Consider the following 5,085-nt stretch of genomic DNA (forward strand, 5'->3'; position numbering starts at 1 on the left):
GGCAAAAGGGGGTCCAACCCGTTACTAGCGTGGTGTACCTAATAAAGTGGCCGGTGAGTGTATATAATATGTATGTGTAACAGAAAATGGTTACCTGTCAGGTAAAAAAAAGGCCTTTTTCATGTTAATTTTTTTTAAATTTTGGATTTAATGCTTGCACAGATAAAATGTGTCTCTTTTATTTTCTTTAAGATGTGCAACACAGAATCTAAAATCAAATAAAATCATTAGATATTGATCTCAGCTTTGGGTGTTTGACTGAAGCGTAGAATGTTCACAGTAATTGATGCACTTGTTTGTGCTTTCTTTGAACTGTTGAATGTCATTTTAAGCTAAAAATATATATATACACAATAGTGTCAATTCTTAGAAAAGGCTCAGCTTTTGTCCTGAAGGTGTAGACTAATTCCAGGTATGTTTAGAGCAAGTTTCAAACTGGTCACAGAACCCCTCTGGGTCGAACTGGAAAGAAAAAAAAAACCCATGAAAACATGATAGGGATGAAGAGAAAAGTAGAGATATTTACAATGCAATAGAGTTTAAAAAACAGCAAAATATTCAGATTGATTATTGATTAACCTTCTTTTCTTCAGCATTTGTTCTTTTTGGACAAATCAGTAAACTTTTCTTCAATCTGCAGCTGATAATATCTCCGCTATCGTTCAAGGTAAATGCAAAGTTCAAAGAATGTCAGAAGTGTTTGCAAAGCCTTGGGTGTACACATTAGCTCTGCAGCAATTAGTATCTTTTTTTTTCCCTTTTCATTTTGGACTTATCTTTATTTCTGCTGATAAGCAGAAGCTGATTCATGAGTGTCAAAGGGTTCTGGTCGCCACCTTGACGACCACAGTTTGAATTTTTCTATGTTTCAGAGTGTGTATGCTGTGTGTGAAAAGGTTTTTATCAGAGACTTATGTTTGAGTAATAACAATAAATCAACTTGGGGCTTGTTTTTGTAGCCATGTCGCACTCGGCGTAGGTGTGTTTTGTGTTGAACGGGCTTATAAAACTATTACTACATTCCGTTTGTTTTCTTGTCTGCTCATGTCTCATCTTTAACCACACCCGTAAAGGGTTTTTATAGTAACAGCTTATGGATCTGTGTTACTGAGTTCTTTTGACACAGACACATGAAGGTCTATGGGCCACTTGTGCACTCAGATTATTTATACTATCATAAAATATATTGACTTAATGGTTTATACAGTATTTGATGAGTAAACCTGTTCCCATTTGTTCAGGTCTGATTAGGAAATTGTTTAATTACATTTTTTTATGAAATGCAGGCATGCACTCAATTTAAACAAACTTGTTTGAATCTGCCACAACGCAACATGAAAGCTTGGGTCACATTATTAACCTACCTTAAGCCAATTGTCTGCGTATGTCAACAAAATTGATAGAATTAGACAAGGGGATGTTCATGTGGAAATATAAGACAAAAATAAAATCAAAGTTTATCAATTAGTAAGATAGCTGTCAGAAACAAATGTTGGGGATCAAGCAGGAGGGTGGAACAGCATAAAAAATACTCAGCCATTTGTTATATTAAAAAGGTTTTCTAAAACTGATTTGTTTACATGTCAAAGCAATAAAACAATAAAAATCAGCAGATGAGATCTCCGAGAGCAGCTTTCTTGTAAAATGTCACTCAAAACCCTGCAAAACTTTTTATCGAGCACATTGTTAAAGAAATGCATTTCTATTGACAAAGTGAGAGAAAAAAGCACCAATTTCAGTACAATTTGTCTGTCTTTTAACAAAGCCCTTTTTGCACCGTGCCTGTCTGTTGCTTTGTAATTATTTACCAACGACGAGGTGCATTAAGACGTTCAGGTGAGTTTGATTTTCTCACAGGCTGATAACTACCGGCCCGTGAAATTCCTCAGAGTTCACAGGCTTTCTGAGTCGGGCCCGTTTGTGGAGGAACACCTTCGGTTGTTGGCGTACGCGCTTTCTCTGCGAAGAGAAAGTTTGTTCAACGTATTCTCCCATATTTATTCACTCCAGTTGGAAATCCATCCAAGTGGAAAAGCGTCTCACGACATCCGGGACGTGCGCCTCGCGTTGTAACGGCCGAGGCTTTCTGAGAAACCATAACCGTGCTGTGATGGAAGGAGGTCACATGCAGTCAAACTATTGTTCAGCAGCAACACATGGCTTCAAGGGTGTGCTTCTACACACACACACAAACACACACACCGTGCACCTGTGCAGGACTGTGCCTAAACGAGCTGATAGGAGGGTGAAAGAACTTGACATTTGTTTTCCTAATCACCTGCAACACCTCGGCTCTGTTTGTGCAGCGCGACGAGCCTATCGCAGAGCTCAACAAAGGACCCATTTTCTCGCCGCCCTTATTTGTCCAAGTGTGTTGCTCTGCAGCTCCCTGACTAACCACAAGCTCTTTCTTCTTATCCCCCGTAATGTCGGCTTTTAAATCCACATCAGCGTGCTCGTTTAGTCCCAGGTGGTAAATATTCCTGCTGTGTGTCGCAGGAAGGCGCCTGAAAAACAGACTTTTATTGCATTTGATCACGTTTCTTTTGAGTTGGTCCTTTTTTTGCGTCACGTTCAGGATCTCTTATTGGAAATACAGGGCCTCACCCAAAAAGAAAAGACAGTAAACGCAACACTAACCCTCCGTCAGGTCCCACTCCTTCACGTGTCCCCCTCCCCCCCCTCCCACTGCGTCTCAGGTTGCCTGCAGTCAGGTATGATGGCCCAATGCCTCCTGGTTAAATCCCCAGCCCAGACGTCTGCACACCTCAGGTCTGCCTTTTTGGGAGTCCCACGCTGATTGCAGCTTGAGTCCCCCCCTCCATCCCCGCTGTCTTTGTTGATGGGAGCCCTCTGCATTGTGAGAGCCACATGCATTGTGAGGGGGCCGTTGTTTGATTGTCTGGCTGAATGCCGAGACCAGCTGTGCGGGCTCCTGTGAGGTCTGGGGGACGATCCTAAAATCCATCAGAGCACCAAAATCAGGGACAAACAACGGCCTAAAATACTTGCAGTGCAAAAAAAGGGATTACATAACAGAAACCTCTCGTATTTTTTGACACAGTGACGTTTCTTTGTGTTCCTCATAATAACTTATTCATCAAATTCATTCGGTGAGTTTTTGTCCCGTGAGCATCGGTGCGTACACCATTCGGACCTTGTTCCTGCCGGATGCTGCAATTAAACCTTTCTATCCGTGTTTGCATTTGTTCCTTTTGTGTTTTGAATTCCTGCTCTTGTTTCAAAGCTGGCGTTTCGACAGCTAATCAAAGACCGAGCCGCAATCAGATCGAGGGGGGACGTTTGAACGCATTTCAGCAGAATAACAAACCGGCCAAGCGCTCGCTGTCATCAGCCGAGGAAAAGGAAAAAATAAACAGCAGCTAATTTTGAGCTTGTTTCTATTTACAGAAAACCCTTAAAGTGATAATCAAAAAGAGAGTTAATTAAGAAAAGAATGATCTCATTTTTCATGGAAGTCACTTCAAATGAAAAGTAGGTAAAAAAAAAACAAAATTTCAGTGAAAAAGACTCAGAAATAATGGACCTTTATTTTCACTACTGATTCTTTTTGAACATCCTGTATTAGACCATGTTTGAGTGTCTGTGCGTCATTTTTTCCCTTTATTTTCCTTTTATTGGTAGTTGCTGATCTTGGATGCAGGTAAAATAACAAATTGCACTGCATATTATGTAGAATTGTGCATAAAGCTTATCTTACAGTATCATATAGCTTATCTTAAAAACTTTATATAATAAAAGCTAGGAAGTTTTGTAAAATGCGAACAAAAACAGAATCCAATGGTTTCCAAACTCATACTTTATTCACACTGGATCACAGTAAACATATCAGACGATTAATCTAAAAAGTTGCACAAGTTAAAAAAGGAAAAGAAGAGAATTTAAAAATTTATGGCAGTATTGTATTTACTGTGCTCTATTTTGAATCAAACATGCATTTAAATTATTTGCAAATACGTTTTATACAACTTTAGCGCAGTCCAGTCAACAAATAGAAACGCACACTCTAAAAATGAAATGTTGGATTTACTTAACCATGTTATGTGACCTGGTTCCACTTAACTGAGTTGAGTAAATTCAAAGCAACATGCTCATGTTCTTTGGTTAAAAAACTGGTATATTGCTTTGAATTTACTCAACTCAGTTAAGTGGAACCGGGTCACATAACATGGTTAAGTAAATCCAACATTTCATTTTTTACAGTGGCAGCTTCAGATGGTGAAAGGAAAATCCTCAGCGTAGACTTCAGAGGTCTAAAATAGCAACTTTCTTGAATTCATCAGGTTGAGATGAGCAAACTGAAACAACACAGACTGGAACAGGGAGACAATGCTGCAGATGAAACCGTAGCCCGACGGTCACACAGATAAACCTGAGGTGAGTTCTACAGAGAAGTCACAGGAGGGATGGGAGCTGGGCTCGTGTTTCTGAAGCTCACAGTGAACCTCTGCGGATAATGACGGCGACTGAGCCCGGCTCCATTGTGCGTCTGCATTGTGTTACATGGGAATGAGGGCAGCAGGAAAGACCTACCTTTTGTTGAACTCTAATATTTTGTATGATCAGAGCAGCTCTGGTACATTGGTGAGCACAAACCCCTAACACACACACTCACACACACACACACGTCTCCATCGTGTGCGCACAGAGAGCTCTGACCACTTCAAAGCCTCCAATCTGTGCACAAATGGCAGGAGGAGGCAAATTAGAGGGGGGGACACGGGTGCTTCTTCAGAGGGAGAGGAAGCACATCGGAAGAACCTTTAATCTCCCACAACCCCTGCTGAATCGAACACCCAAGCGAAATGCTGCCAGATAGCTGTTTTAAAACTCACTGCTGATCCAGATCATACCGTCCTCAGCACGGCGGAGGTTAGGTTTCATCATATTCTTGGCTTCTCTAGGAGCAGCTTTGTCCAGGTATTGTGTTGCTAATCCACTCAGACAATGCAAAAAGTAGTTCAGAAGTATTAATACGTTTTACAATTTTTGGTCAAAATACAATCTCGGTACTTTGAAAATGCAACAGAACAGCAGAAAAATAGAAATGTGACGCAAAATGAG

This window comes from Austrofundulus limnaeus, unplaced genomic scaffold, assembly GCF_001266775.1.
Source record: "Austrofundulus limnaeus strain Quisiro unplaced genomic scaffold, Austrofundulus_limnaeus-1.0 Scaffold42, whole genome shotgun sequence".
NCBI classification, from domain to species: Eukaryota; Metazoa; Chordata; class Actinopteri; order Cyprinodontiformes; family Rivulidae; genus Austrofundulus; species Austrofundulus limnaeus.